Below are 16,636 nucleotides of genomic sequence, written 5' to 3' on the forward strand. Positions count from 1 at the left end.
TGACAAAGCCTGAGCAGGCCTTTCAATCACTGGCATCTGAAGAGAGGCGCCTTTGGCTTCTCAGGGCCCTTCCGGCATTTGCATGACAATGAGACAGAGGCTGGCAGAATGAAGGCGGAGAAGGAGAGAAATGTGACAGTTTACATTCCGCTAAACCCAAGGGGCTTAATCTCAGCCATGGCTTGCCAGAGCTCAGGCCAAGAGAACGAGCTTCCTATGCCCTGGGGCTTGTTGAGTAATAATAAAAGAAAGCAAGGCTGCACCTGAGCATGTGCAGATGGCCAGAGGTCAAATTGATGGTGTGTACATTCTGCAAATGTTAAAATCAGAACTATGCTAAAATCGTGGTTAGGAGTAACCCCATCATATTATATACCATGGGATGCAGAATTTTGAGCGGAATGCAATGCAGAAAACCTGAGTGAAATATCTCCTTTCTATCAAAAGTTATGGCCAAAAAACTGGAGAACAAAAAATACATAGAGCCCTATGGAAAGAGTAAGTGAGCCGTATCGTGCGTTTACTCGTGAGTAGGCGAACCTGCCTTAGTCCATTGGAAAAGGCAGGCTGAGAGGAATCCAACAACACCAGAATGGTCCTGATCCAATGAATGCAGCTCCCAGAAACACCTGAGAAGGAAGTCCCTCCCTCCAAGCAGATGAATGTACTGAGCCCTATGGAAAGTGAAACTGCCTCATGGTTGTGTTTACTCGTGAGTAAGCAAACGTGCCTTGGCTGGTGTAGGAGATCAGGTGAAGGAGAGCGCAAGGCTACCAGAATGGTCCTGATCTTATGCACCTGCAGCTAAACAAGTGCTCCAGAAGGCAGCCCCCCCCCCACTAAAAAGGATCAAAACAGAGGCTTCAGGTGATAAGGTGAACCTTTTTGAGACCTGCAAAGCAAGGTGGATCCTGACAGTGATCTGGTTTAAGCAGAAGTTCTAAAATTGAACTGAGCACTGGGTAGGGCTGAAAACCTTACTGGTTTTTTTTTTGGGGGGGGGGTGTTATTGCAGGCAGGCTACAGAGGAAATTCAATTGGTGGCACAGGGCTGGCTTCAGCTTATTTAATTATTTGTTTTACATTAATTATTTATACTTATTTATTTTAATTTACCTGATGATGTCACTTCCAGCATGACATCGCTTCTGGTGGGTCTTGGACAGATTGTCATTCTAAAAAGTGGGTCCCAGTGTTAAAAGTTTGAGAACTGCTGCAATAAGTTGTTAGTAAGTTGACACCTGGGGGGGGGGAATGTGACGCCACTAGTGACCAAAAATCATAATTTGGAATCACTAAATTCCACATAATCATAATCACTAAAATCATAATTTGGAAGAATAATACCATCATGTTATATATCAATCAATGCGTAATTTCATGCAGAATGTGTTCTATCTTTGTTCTATCAAAAGGTACAACCAAAGGACCAGTGGGGGCGGAGTGATGGTACATCACCACACCCACCACCTGGAGTGTTGCCCCGCCCACTGCATGGGGGGTGACGCGCTGGCATTCCGCACTGGGTGATGTGAACCCTAGTAACACCACTGTGCAGCAGTATTCTGTGTAGGTAGCTAGGACTGATTTTGGGAAGAAATATATAGAAACATGGATTCAGGATCCACAGATAAGAATCAATTTAGATCTTACATGCCATACTGGCTGACAGAAATCAACCACTAGATTCCAAAACAGTTGAAGAATAGACCTTCTCACCAAAAATAGAAGCAGCCTGTTTGGCCTTCTAATGTAGCATATTATACAGTAATTTTAATGGGTTAAATGGTGCTTGATTAGAGTCAAGTACCACCTGCTAAGGATCTTGTATTAAGCTTTCTTGATTTTATAACTCTCCTTGATGAAAAGATTAACCATGAAAGACCAGATATTCTGCCAATCCTCTTCCCAGTGGCCGTACTGTACAATGAATGTGGATAACGTACTTAATAGTATCACAGTGCAGTCCTAGGTATGTCTACTCAGAGGTAAGTCCTATTGTGTTCAATGTGGCTTACTCCCAAATGTGTATATGTGTGTATGTGATTGTGATTGCACCCTTAGTAGGCCCTCCTCTCCAGCTTGTGGACTTCCTAGAGCAGCAGTAGCTGGTAGGCCACTGTATGAAGCAGGATGCTGGACTAGTTGGGTTTGGGACCTGATCCAACAGGGTTTTTCTTGTTTTATGAGTTGTTTCTCATAATTAATCAACCCATCTTAACCCGAGATAGCTAGAGTTCTAGGGGCGAGGTAACTTCTCCCATTCTATTTAAGGTAACTACAGCTTGGCCACTACAGTATATCTAAAACGTTGTCAGCGTTTCAGCATATAAGTATTGCCTTGCTGAAACATGCCAAGTTCCAGCTCGTCTAGTACTATTTCCAGCAGTATCCAGCCATATGGTCTCTAGAAAGCTCACTGGCAGGACATGATGGTGATGAGGACTTTATGTCTCTGGCATCTGATATTCAGAGGCATCCTGCCTCTGACCATGGAGATTCCCTTTTCAGCTGACTAATAGCTGCTAATAGACGTCTCTGCTTCATAAAGGCATGTGGCTTTTTAAAAGCCATCTAAAATATTGGAGAGCGCTATATCTTGCAGCAGTGATAAATTCCATACATGTTGTAATGTAAGTGACTTCTGTTCCCCACTTCTTCCCCACTTCTGGTTCAGTTTTTGAACCTTCTCCTAAAAAAAAATCTGGTGGCTAGGATAGAAAAACCAGCCTGATCTGCTGCTTTGCTTTTGTCACTAGCTTGATCTACAGAAATTATCATGTTTGTAATAAGATGCTATTAAAGACATAGAAACAAGGACCAGTAAAAAGGTAATAATAATAATAATAATAATAATAATAATAATAATAATAATAAACAACTTTATTTATATCCCGCCCTTCTCCCTAAAGGGACCCAGGGCGGCTAACAACATATAAAAAACACATTTAAAAACATAAATTAAGACAAATAGCAGATAAAAACATTAAAAACACATTAACAGTGACTAAAAACTACAAAATGTGTAATAAATGTTAAAAAGGCCAAAGAATCAGAAGGCTTGTGTAAACAGCAGTGTCTTCAGGCCTTGCCGGAAACTCTCAAGAGAGGGAGCCATTCTCAAGTCAAGGGGAAGGGAGTTCCATAATGTTGGTGCCACTACCAAGAAGGCCCTATTTCTTGCAGCCGCCCCCTGGACCTCCTTGGGTGGCGACACTTGTAAAAAGGCCTTCTCTGATGACCTGAGAGGGCGAGCCGGATTGTACGGGAATAGGCAGTCTCTAAGATATCCTGGCCCAGAGCAGTATAGGGCTTTAAAGGTCAAAACCAGCACCTTGAATTGGGCCCAGAAACGAATGGGCAGCCAATGTAGCCCCCAGAGAAGCAGACTGACAGAGTCAAACCACCTAGCTCCAGTGACCACACGGGCTGCCGCATTCTGCACTAATTGCAGTTCCGAACCGTCTTCAGGGGCAGCCCCACAAAGAGCGCATTACAATAATCTAACCTCGATGTCACCATGGCATGGATCACCGTGGCCAGGTCTGCACGATCCAAGTACTGCCGCAGCTGGCGCACCAGCCGAAGCTGAGCGAAGGCCCCCCTAGCCACAGCCACTACCTGGGAATCCAGGAGCAGCTGCGACTCCAGGAGGACCCCCAAGCTGCGAACCTGCTCCTTCAGAGGGAGTGCAACCCCATTCAGAGCAAGCCGATAATCCAACACCTGCATCGAGGATTTCAAACCAGGAGAGCCTCTGTCTTATCCAGATTTAATTTCAGCTTGTTAGCCCCCATCCAGATCCTTACTGCTTCCAGACAGCGCTCCAGGTCCTCAACCCCCACCCTGGAATCTGGAGGAAAGGAGAGATAGAGCTGGGTGTCATCAGCATATTGATGGCACCTCACTCCAAACCCCCGGATGACCCCTTCCAGCGGTTTCATGTAGATATTAAATAGCATGGGGAACAGAATTGAACCCTGCGGCACCCCACACCTCAAAGGCCAGGGTGTCGAACAGGCATCCCCCAGCACCACCATCTGGGACTGACCCTCCAAGTAGGAGCGGAACCACCACAAAACAGTGCCTCCAACTCCCAACTCGGCCAGTTGGCCCAGAAGGATACCATGGTCGATGGTATCGAAAGCCGCCGAGAGGTCCAGCAGGACCAACAGGGACGCACTCCCCCGTCCAGTCCCCGGCGTAGGTCATCCACCAAGGCGACCAAGGCAGTTTCCGTTCCGAAGCCCGGCCTGAAACCAGATTGAAAAGGATCCAGATAATCTGCTTCATCCAAGACCCTCTGGAGTTGGGTCACCACCACCCGCTTAATTACCTTGCCCAGAAACGGGATGTTGGAGACTGGCCGGTAGTTATTCAACACAGTGGAATCCAGGGAGGGCTTTTTCAGGAGGGGATAACAGTTGTAACCTGACCCACCACTCTTTCCTCTGGGTTCAGTTGTGCTCAGGGTGAGGGGACAGTTGAAATGGAACTTTGTTCCCAAATTTGCATGGTTGTACTCTAGGAAGCATGACTCTTTGTAGGAAGAGTAAACAGGAAGAATTTAAATAATTCAGGATAGCTAGAAATCAATCAGGAATCCAATCTCTCATATCCCTCTTTTAAACTTTTTAATCTGAACTCTACTCAAGAGCTGTCGATAGTCATGCTGAGTGTGAAGGGGCCAAGTCATGCAGAAAGTAAACATGGTGTCAGAAGAGTCAGAAGGTATTGGCAAGGGACTCATATGCAGGGTTAGCAAATTTTGGGGAGGGCAGGCCTCCTCAGTCTTCGACATATGAGACAAGTTAGAATTCAACAGGCAAAGTCTTTTCCTGGCATGGGTTTGCAATGATAGGGAAAGTTTTCCCTGTTGAACTTCTGCCAGCAATGCAGTTGTTATTAAAAGCAAAAGAATCCAGCTTCTGAGCTTTAGAGCTCAGTACACGTGACTTCCGGTTTCACTGAGGAAAACAGAAGTGGCATTCTGAAGTGGAATTCAACAGAAATGGAATTCTTTTGAATTCCTTAAAAGACATTAGGAGGCCTGAGGAAGCCCTGCAGAGCTTCCAGGGGGGGGGGTGGCCCCCAGGGACCATGGGGACGGCGTTTGCCCATATCTGCAGTTTCAGCTATTTGTGGGGAATTCTTGTTACCAAAAAGGGCTGTTATGTTTTAAGGGGAATTATTATATTACCCTTTTTGGAAACTTCAGAATCGCAGGCTAGATAACAAGATAGCGTAATGCAAAGAAATTCCTTTTTAGCTTGAAAAGAGACTACCACTGGGAGAAAGATAACTTTCAATAGGATTATATTTTTATTGCAAAAACACACAGGTATACATAATGCACATGGAAAAATGGTAAGTATATGTCTACTTGAATCCTAGTACTTGGATCCAGTGTACCTAACTTTCATGGTGGTTGTGTGTGGAGTGTATTTGGTGCATCCGAGGAAATCAGAAAAGGATAGGTTGTAAGGAAGGATTTTAGGGGTCCCTGATCTGCCAACCCAGTTGCTGACTAAAGATGGGGGGAGAAGGGGAGAAAAGGGGGGGGGAAGCAGGGAAAAGGTTCCAGATGCAAGATATAGTTACCTGACCTGAGGAGCACTAGGATGGGAGGGGGGAAGAGTCCTATGGAGGAGGACCTCTGCCTTGGAGGGGCAGCCAGAGAGAGAGCTAGCATGTGCGAGCCTTCTCTTAAAAGGGTTTTTGCTGACCTGGATGCTGACCTGAATGCCCCGGATGTGGCCTAGAGCTGTCCTGGATGCGCATGCTCACTACACACAGTGGGACACATGGAGCATGCAAGAAAAACAGGATGATAGGTATCAGCCATGACTGGCCTCCTGGGGAGGGGGGGGGTAGCTTGCTTTCTGTTGCCCCTGTGGAGAATTTGGGAGACATGATGTCTATTATCAGCAGAATTCAAATGGGTCAAATGGCTGGCTTCCCTAGCTAGGGAAACTTACACAATAAGCAGTGATTTAGTTAAACAATACAACAATAGAAGACATTTAAAGTGACTGAGTTAAACAATAAAGACATTTAAACAACGGATTTACTCTTCCAGTGTTGTTATGTATAATCACAAGGAAGTGGAGGTTGTGCAGCCATGATCTTGTGGCTTGACCTGATTGTGAGAAGTTTAAATGTGTTGAGGTTTTGCCTGCATGATAATTTAGTCCATAATACATAACCAGATATAAAAATCACAAAAGGAAAAAGGAAAAAGGGGATTTTCACGTAACATTCTGGAACAGAATCCATGGATAAGGGGGCATGCCTGCTTTTGCATCCTGGATCACATGGACACAGTGGTGTACCAAGGTAATTTGGCACCATGTATACACACACACACACACACACACACAGACATACATTCTGTAATTTTGTATAGTCATATTTGGATATTTATATATAATGTAACTTTGTATATATAATCATACCAGTAGACAATTGAAAAATAAGTTTTCTTATTGAAAAAGAAGTTTAAACACCTTGAGGAGGGCTCTTGGCCTGGCACCCTGCAACCTGGCAACCGGGGCTGGGAGGCCCCAGTTATCCTCTTTGTACACCACTGTGTAGATAGCCTATGATGCGACTTCTTCCCACATCAGCATTTCCTCAGTGTCCAAGTGGAGAAGGGGATGCTGGAATGTTGAAGAGCCACAGTGTTTGTTCCTGCTCAGGGATTCTACCATTACCTTTTGTGGTAAGGGGAGGGGTGTGCAGCAGTTGGCAGAGTTAAGTGGAGATGGAGCCCTAAGTGTGGGGTCTGTGAGCCTAGAAGTCCTTAGTTCAAACTCATCTCAGCCAAGAATTTCCTAAATAGCCTTTGGGAAGTCATGAGTTCTCCACCTTGGCCCCACCAACTGTGGTAGGATGATAATACTTTTGTCCTACCTTGCAGGACTCTTGTGAGGATTCATGAGCTACAAGCTGCTCTTCTGGGCCAGGTCCAGCATTCTTTTTCCAGCCATATCCCTCTAAAAGTGCTCAGAAAAAATGTTCCACATAAGTGTTCAGCTGCTGCCATTTTGCCCATTATGCAAAAGAGAGAGACAGAAAAAGGAATACCTGAAAGACAAAGATGCAGAGGGATATCTGGGCTTGAATGAGAATGTGCAATACTAGCCAACAAATTTATAGATGAAAATAGGGACAGGCCGATAATAACCCAAATTTCATACCAAAAATGATTGTCCAAGCCCCTGCCATTACAGATGGCTGAAGGCTTTTAATCCGTCTGTTGTGCAAGGAAAGCGCCCTACAGGTAGACCACAGCTGCGATACAAGGACATCTGCAAGAGGGATCTGAAGGCCTTAGGAGTGGACCTCAACAGGTGGGAAACCCTGGCCTCTGAGCGGCCCGCTTGGAGGCAGGCTGTGCAGCATGGCCTTTCCCAGTTTGAAGAGACACTTGGCCAACAGTCTGAGGCTAAGAGGCAAAGAAGGAAGGCCCATAGCCAGGGAGACAGACCAGGGACAGACTGCACTTGCTCCCAGTGTGGAAGGGATTGTCACTCTCGAATTGGCCTTTTCAGCCATGCTAGATGCTGTTCCAGAACCACCTTTCAGAGCGCGATACCATAGTCTTTCGAGACTGAAGGTTGCCAACATATGTGTGTGGTATCATTACCTGTTCGATAGCCTGTCCTGGTTTAAAACCCAAGATGATACTTCTTCCTTTTGGTTCTTTTTATTGCAGAAAAAGTATAATTTTCCTAAAATAGCAGGATCTTCATATATGTGAACTTCCATGCTTGTGCATTAGAGACAAGATGCAAGTAATTTAATTTAGAGAGACCATGCAGAGGAAGCTGAATTCCCAAAAAATATCAGAGACAACTCTAGTAAATCAAAACCAAACCACATGAAATCCTGTGACTATAAAACCAACCAGGGAAGGTGGGTGAAAATTTGGAATGGGTTTATGGCATAGGGAGGGAGGGGTCTAACTCTTTTCCCTGCACCATGACCCTGATCCAAATCTCTCTCTCTCTCTCTCTCTCTCTCTCTCTCTCTCTCTCTCTCTCTCTCTCTCTCTCTCTCTCTCAGTGGAATTAGCTGAAAAACTTTAAGCATGTTCAAAGCTGAAATAAATTAGAATCCTTTGAAAATGACCACATAATCACAGATAATAGAAAAAGCACTTAGTCACCACATGAGAGCAATCCATAAATAAAGAGGGGGAGCGGAAACCTTAAATAATTCTTTTAAAACTCATATAAAATATTCATGTGAAATTCCCCAGTTAGTTTAAGTAAGGGGAAGCTAAATTAGCCAACAGAGTTACAGAACCCAAGGTTGCAAAATGGCTTCCATGGTAGAGTTGCCAACCGATTAGAAAAAGATATCCTGGTCTGCTCTTGTGCCTTCAACAAATAACAAAAAGGAATTATTTGGTGAACATTATCACCTGCTGATACTTGCTGAATTGCTATGGAAGGCACCGCAATGGTAATTGATTGGGAAGTTAGCAGCCCTGTTCCACTCTTGTACATCTCCAAGAATGCTTGGAAGTGCTCTTTCAACAGAAGCTGTTTTGGTGGGCCCCAAATATCTCTTTGCTCTGCAGGGGTGGAGGACAGAGAGAATCTATCTGGTTATGACTTAGATGGGTGGCACTGTCAACCCTAATGGCAAAGTGGGTGCTGAGCAAGCAAGTTTCGCTCAACTTGTCAGCAGCTAATCGAGTCCCCAGGGGGAGCCTGTACGGTTTAGATATTGGTTGGTGATAGTGTGAAGAAGCCGGGAAGGCAGAGAGAGAGAGAGAGAGAGAGAGAGAGAGAGAGAGAGAGAGAGAGAATACAGTATAATAACTGGAGAATAGATGTGTATACAGTGGGAGAACCGCATTACATATTTCTATCCTCAAGGTGACAGAGTTATCCATGATGAGCCAATCCACCTCACCAGCCAGTTCTTTGAGAAAGGATACAGTCATTTAACCAGCTGAAGCAGGAAAATTTATCTTGCCAAGGCTAAAACAATGCGCAGCTGCTGATCCAGGGCACCGAACCCCACAGCAGCTGCGAACCTGAGTGAGAGCCCCCCCCCCAAGCTCCATCTGTGATGGAGACAGGCACTTCCTGTTGTTTGTCCTCACCTCTTCAAAGGTATGCTGCCTCTGATCATGGAGGCTCCATTCTTAGCTATTATACCTAGTGCTAGACCTCACCTCGTAATTTATCTACTGGTAATTATTTAGCTAATTGTTAATGGTGCTTACAGTAGTGTCCATGGCAACTTCATGTGACAATGAGGTCTATGGGTTAATTATGAATTGTGTGGTGGGAGGGGGTTGTCCTTTTATTGGGTCTGTTTCATTGGATGACCACCCCACACCACCCTGTTTATTCTGATGTTGCGAGAGAGAAAATAATTCTTTTGCTAATGTATTTTTATTTAAAACATTATTATGCTGTTTTCCTGTGAGTTCAAAGCAAACGAACAATAAATCCTTAAATATAATAAAAACACAAACTGTGCGCTGAAACATAAATCCCTAAACATTAAGCCAAGACACAGCTAGGACTGCAAAAGACGAACATTGGGTAAACTCACCAAATGCTAAACAAAATAGAAGGATTTTGCAGTCTGTTTGAAAACCCAATGGAAGGAGAGGAATTATCTCTCACTTTAGCAGTGTGGTAATTCCATAACTTCAGGGTGACTGAAGTGGTGACCCTGCTCTTAGGGCTGGTATAAGGGACTGGCATTGTTGGGCAGCTGCTGAAGGCTCAATGAGGGCCCAATCCTATCCAACTTTCCAGTACTGGTGCAGCCACAATGCAGTCGCAGGTAAAGGAACAAATCACAGGATGCAGTACATGCCCCATTGACATGGCTGCACTGGCACTGGAAAATTGGATAGGATTGGGCCCATAGTCCTTAGCCCACTGATTATCCCTAGGACCATCCCTGTGCCCATAGATCTCATGTGGTGGTGGCAGAGTGATTCTCACAAGGCCCATCCGAAATAGAGGGCAGTTTGCTGAGGGCCCTCTGAAACCTGGAGCTTGCCCTAGCTGCCACAGGCTCCAATCCTATCTGCAGTTTCCTGGGAGTAAACCCCATTGCTTATAATGGGACTTTTTCTGAGTAGACATGCATAGGATTGGGCTCTCAGTTGCCTCAGGCAGCACGTTGGTAGGGACACCCACCTCCATCTGCCCATTTTTCTCCACTTGTCCTTCCCCCACTCCCTGGATTGGAGAAAGAAAAGTGGACAGGGCAGAAAAGTGGAGGAGAGAAGCATGGCAAGCTAGCATGTTGGAGGAGCAGAAGCTAGTGCACCATCACATAAGGGGGACAGCATTTGGCATGCTGTCAACTGTTACCCTGCACATGCCCGATCTCATCTGATCTCTGAAGCTAAGCAGGGTCAGGCCTGGTTAGTACTTGGATGGGAGACCGCCAGGGAATACCGGGTGCTGTAGGCTTATACCATAGTCTTTCGAGACTGAAGGCTGCCAACCACCATTTGGCATGCTGCCTCAAGCATCAGGAGATCTTGAACCATTCCTGAGTCTGTACAAAGGTGGCTTGATCTGCTCACCAAAGTTGGTATGGGGGCCAATACAGGAGGGAAACGCAAGTCCATACTTTCTCAAGGGCGCAGGAAATGTGCACAGGACACACCATTTGGTTCGACTAGTGCCTGCATGTTGCCATCACTGTCTGGAATGGCTCCAATGGTGAGTGGAAGGGGCCACTTACACTGCACATTGTGGCACCTGCAGTATCTATCATTTTGTGTCCCCCCTCTAGCTACGCTACTGGGAGGAGGTTGGTTGGGGACCACTCAGACATGAGACATGCGGCAAGAGACATTCACCCCACTTGAAATGGTAAGATCCAGAAGCAGTGTCGCCACCTTGACTGCTGTTTCTGGAAACCGGCCTTCAGCTGCTAAGTCAGTGCATGATGAGTTCTGTGAGTTGACCCTTACAAATTATGCCCGACCAGCCTGCAGCCAGTTCTGGCCCAAGGTATCCAAACCGCCAGAGAAGCCTCCACTCTTTCTGTTTCACTGGGCCACATGAGCTCTGGATTGCAGTAAAGTGGAGGAGCAGATTCATGATAAGCTGTTGCAGCTTGTCAAAAAAGATTAGTGGAGCTTGTCTAGATAATTCCCTTCCATGAGCTAAATGGCATCATTTTCAGGCAAAAGCTGAAGAAAATTCATGTGCATCTTCAACAACACTCAGGCTGATGGACATGAAACTGCTGCTTTCACTCTTCTCCTGTTCCTTTGTTTCATGTTCACCTTCTAACTTTCTTTTTTGTCCTTTACTCTGGCTGAGGGCTTCTGGTGAGGCTGAGGGTGGGAGAGAGATTGCTGGGCTTCTGAAATGAAACTGTTCTCCCCCATCCCAGAAGAACAAGGCATGGTTGGTGTAACTCACTAGTAAGGGAAAGCTCCTTTGCACTGTGTTTGTGGCTCACTATGCTCTGCATTTTATGGCCTGTGGGGCAGGAATTTGGCACACCCCCCATGCAACCCACTACTCATTCCCTTTCAAGTTCCTCAAGGGGAGACTGAGGCATGCTGTGGCACCTAGACCAGCCTGACGTTGATGGGTCCCAGCCTGGATGGACAGATAGATTTCTTCTAAAATATCGAAAAGGGTTTGGCATGTTGGCAACCTTCAGTCTCGAAAGACTATGGTATCGCGCTCTGAAAGGTGGTTCTGGAACAGCGTCTAGTGTGGCTGAAAAGGCCGATTCGGGAGTGACAATCCCTTCCACACTGGGAGCAAGTGCAGTCTGTCCCTGGCCTGTCTCCCTGGCTATGGGCCTTCCTTCTTTGCCTCTTAGCCTCAGACTGTTGGCCAAGTGTCTCTTCAAACTGGGAAAGGCCATGCTGCACAGCCTGCCTCCAAGCGGGCCGCTCAGAGGCCAGGGTTTCCCACTTGTTGAGGTCCACTCCTAAGGCCTTCAGATCCCTCTTGCAGATGTCCTTGTATCGCAGCTGTGGTCTACCTGTAGGGCGCTTTCCTTGCACGAGTTCTCCATAGAGGAGATCCTTTGGGATCCGGCCATCATCCATTCTCACGACATGACCGAGCCAACGCAGGCGTCTCTGTTTCAGTAGTGCATACATGCTAGGGATTCCAGCACGTTCCAGGACTGTGTTGTTTGAAACTTTGTCCTGCCAGGTGATGCCGAGAATACGTCGGAGGCAGCGCATGTGGAAAGCATTCAGTTTCCTCTCCTGTTGTGAGTGAAGAGTCCATGACTCGCTGCAGTACAGAAGTGTACTCAGGACGCAAGCTCTGTAGACCTGGATCTTGGTATGTTCCGTCAGCTTCTTGTTGGACCAGACTCTCTTTGTGAGTCTGGAAAACGTGGTAGCTGCTTTACCGAAAAGGGTTTATTAAAAGAAAAATAGACCAAGTACAAAATTGAGACTTCTATCAGAGATAGGACTAAAAAAAAAAAAGCAACAGTAGTTACTAGCTATAATAATAATAATATATAATAACAGGTATTTATATACTGCCTTTCTTGGTCTTTATTCAAGACTTTATTCAAGGCGGTTTACATAGGCAGGCTTTATTTAAATCCCTTATTAAATAGGGATTTTTACAGTTGAAAGAAGGTTCTTTCAAGAACCACTACATTCAGGTGTTTCATTCCGATCTGGCTTCACATTCTGGCCTCCATCCTCCCACGCTCAGAGCAGATGGAAATAGCTCGGCTTCAGCTTGTGAGCTCCTTCAAGGTTGCACGGTGCCGGTGGCCTCGAACTGGCGATCTTGTGGATGTTATCTTCAGGCAGACGGAGGCTCTGCCCTCTAGACCAGACCTCCTGCCCTAAGCTACATATTCCCTGCACTAAGAAATCCACTTATGAAGGGCAAAGAGTAGCATCTCTCCCATCGAGAGGGTGGGTCATCTCGGACATTTTACTCTCCTAAACAATAATCCCTTCAAATTTTCTTTTTAAAGATGTACTGGGGATTGGGTTTCAGCCATTCTGTAGTCCTGAGGCAGAAAATTAACCCAACCCCTGAGAGTTTGCCTTTGCTTGGTCAAGTGGGAAGACTCACAGCCCAGTCCTGAGTTGCCTGGTGCACGGGGCTGCAGCCTCACTGCAAATGGCTGCTGCTGCATCCTGCACGCTCCAGGCAGCCAGCAGCGGCTCCTTGGGAGGAGGCGACTGAAGCAAGTAGCCCTGCAACGGAGCTACTCGATTCTACATCGCCCCAAAGGTCGACAGAATCAAGAGCTCCACCTGTCCCACCTCCCTCCCGCCCCTCTCCCTCCCTCTGGAACGCCAGCTCCCTACCCTCTCCCCACCCTCCCTCTGCCTCCCCCTACCCCAGAACGCCTCCTCTCCACCTTCCCCCATGCCCCCACCTATCTCTCCGCTGCTTGATGGTCTGCACGAACGTCAAGCAGTGGAGCTCCAGCACTCACCTGGCACTAGCCCAGTGCCAACCAGCACTGGGCTAGCATTGGCAGAGCGCCAGCGCTAGGGCCTGCAAACGTGCCTTATGGCATGTTTACTACAGTGCGCGCCGGTGGTGAGCCGGCTCAATAGGTGAGGTGTAGCTAGGACACAATAGGGTGTTATTCTTGCCTTGAACATGCAGAAGCATGGCAGCTTCTTGGCATTTCTGATGCATGGCAATGACATCACACACACAACATCAGGTGTGTGTGTGAAACATGCCACAACATCACACCATCACCGGACTTTCAGGAATTCTGAGCTGCACAGAGCTCAGCTTTGATGGAGAGTGAGTTGTGTGGCAGCACATTTGAAATGGAAAAGTGCTTCTGAGTAGGCATGCATTGGTTTGGGCTGTTAATCTCTGAACAATCTCTGAACAAACCCCCAGAGGTTTAATGAAGAACAGTATAGGGGATTACATAGAATCTTGAGGGAGAACATAAACCAAAGGCCAAGGTATTGAATAGAAATCCCCACCCCTTCATCTCTGCTTTCCAGGAAGGACCAAGACCACCATAAAGCACTGATTCCTTGTAGGTGGTATTGTCCCTCTTCAACTATTCCAAGGCTTAAAGGAAAGACTTCATTACATAGAGCACATAGTGACTCACAACACCAATGTAGAACAGATCTTACTCTTCAGCACTGGAGACTTTCCAGTGCTTTAAAACTGCAGCTTCTTGGAAAAGCTGGAGAAACTAGGCATGTTTAGCGTACAGAAAATAGATCAAGGGAGACATAATTACTGCTTTAAAATACTGACAAGGCTGCCTTCTATGACATGAGTCACAAGCCTGTCATCATCTGCTGCTCGGTTCTTTGAATCTTCTCCAATTTGCTTACAGCCTCCTTAAAATATGGCAATTGCCACTGGATGTGGCTCTCCAGCTGAGAACCTTGACAGGGTAGATTCTCACATCGTGTGTGCCGTCGACGCAGCGCTGAATGGCATGTGGCTCTTTCTGCAACAGCATCTGCAGTGCTGCTGACTCCTGCGAATGTATCGCAGCAAAAACCCTTCTCCCATTCACAAGGCTGGGCTGGTCTTGGCATCACCCGGTAGCCCCGTGTGTGGTAATTACACCAGTGGTCTATTAAGGGTGTTGTGTTCTTAGAGCAGTCATGAAATTGGATTCTGCGGAGTCCAGGGCTTGAATGGGAATAATGAAATTAATCATTGGTTCCTTTGGCTGTCATTCACGATGAGCCATTGACTCGTCCTCAGTATAGAGGAGGCAGGGGGACAACTCAAAGAAATGATCAGGATCTTGTCTACAGTGAACAGGATAGAAAAAGGGGTGTGCACCATGCTTCATAACAGGTGAGAGGCATCTGGATGGTAACTTTGTATACTCCTTGAGTCAACTCCTCATTTTAGACTTGCTTTGCAGTTTTATACTCTTAAGCTAGCAAAAGTTGTCTCCATGATGGAAGAAAGTACTACTGATATGGGCCACAGCTGAAATTGCTCACCAATCAAATAAGGGACAAGGGTTCAGTCCCTTGGGCAATAGATCTGTTGGGTCTACACCAGCAGAAGACTTGCCCTTCCTCCATCAGGAGGATGCCATTCACTCCCTTCTGGATGAGAATATGTAGAGGGCCACATGTAGAATATTCAACCCAGGCTTGCCTGCTTGAATGAGCTCAGAAGAATTGGTGTATCGTGCCCTAAAAGTGTCCTTAACCTTATAAAACAAAATGTTGTATTTTTATTTGTTCACATTGTTCACTAAAACTCATTAGCATCTGTTTGTGGTGTCTGCCTATTGGAACACCACTTTTGAACCTGAGAGAAGAATAGAGAGCTAATACCATATCTCCTGTTCAGATAATTGGGCTCTGGGTGATCCACAGGAAAGTTGGGACAGCTCCAAAGAGGGTACAGTCTAGTTCACATAAAGAGCCAGTGAGATGGTAAAATTATTCCTAGAGAGTGTCACTTTAGTCTGCAGGTGAAAGAGTGCATGATGGAGACTTCCTCCATAAAACAAAGAATGAAAACACTTGCTGGTTGAAATAACAAACCTGGATGTCATGTAGGAAGAGGTTCCATTTTGATTTCTCTGATACACTCATATTGTGTCTTGTGACCTTTTTTCATGGGGAAGCAATCAACTGCATGATTACTAGAGGGACCATGAGATAGACACCTTGCTAAGCTGAACAAGTCTAGATCTGGTCAGTGCCTAGAACAGCTGCCAAGTATACCGCCTTTCCAGCCCACACTGGTCTCTGCTAGTCCTTGGCCCATGCAGGAATAGGTAGCGGATCAGCGGAGGCTGAAGAATCCTCAAATCTGGAGCAAGACCACACTCTCAGTATACCCCTCCCCTTTTGGAACTGTGTGGGCTCTAAAATGATGGCTTCTTCTATCCTGAAGCTGACTTTTTAGAGCCTGTGGCTGTTTGTACAAGATAGGAATACTCTTTGGACCAGCACTTACCTATACAGTCTCACCTGGAACTATATCAGACCATATGCTTAGGAGGCCACTGAAAGAGGGTGGACTTGGAGCTGATGTTGTCTATTCCTGCAATTAAATTATTTTGGATATTTTTTAAGTGACAGCAAAGAGGGGGCTCCTTTTGACTCCAAAAAAGCTTTTTAAAGATTGTTTACTGTGGTTCTCATCCTCCACACAGTTCTATTTGAATCCCTTCTTAAATTAGAGTCTTTCATTAAGTTCCTTGACAGAAAAGAAACCCATCACTCAGAAGGGGGGCAAACAGCAGAGTGCTTGCCATTAGCAAGAAGCAACTGTGTGAAAAGGTGAAGGTTTCTTTTTTCTCTTTGGGGTCCTATTTGGTGACCCGGAGGGAACTTGGGCAGTTAATTGGTTTCTAAATGAGCATTGGGCTCTGGTCTGTTCCTGAATGGATCAAGTAAGAAACCAACTGCTAAGATGGAGGTGAGGGACAGCGTGATGCAATGGGTAGTTTGGACATTTATTTATTTGTTTATATTTAGCGCTTTAGACTTCTTTTCTGCCAGGGGTCTTCAAAGCATTATACAAGGTAAAAACATCACAAAACATTATCATTCAAAAAATGCAACGTGGGTCCAATATTTTTTTCTTTCTTACGAATCTTTTTCTTCCTTGATTCACATAAAATTTGGTAGATCTGCTATAGGCCAGACTGAAATTGGCTCAATGTGCCC

The 16,636-nt window shown here is 45.9% G+C and overlaps 1 pseudogene; it reads left to right on the plus strand.

Annotated features, from left to right (window-relative positions):
- Nucleotides 1-10,333: 10,333 nt before the first annotated feature.
- On the plus strand, nucleotides 10,334-10,454 carry LOC136654799 (5S ribosomal RNA; annotated as a pseudogene).
- Nucleotides 10,455-16,636: the final 6,182 nt, after the last annotated feature.

The sequence above is a fragment of the Tiliqua scincoides genome, chromosome 5 (assembly GCF_035046505.1).
Source record: "Tiliqua scincoides isolate rTilSci1 chromosome 5, rTilSci1.hap2, whole genome shotgun sequence".
NCBI classification, from domain to species: Eukaryota; Metazoa; Chordata; class Lepidosauria; order Squamata; family Scincidae; genus Tiliqua; species Tiliqua scincoides.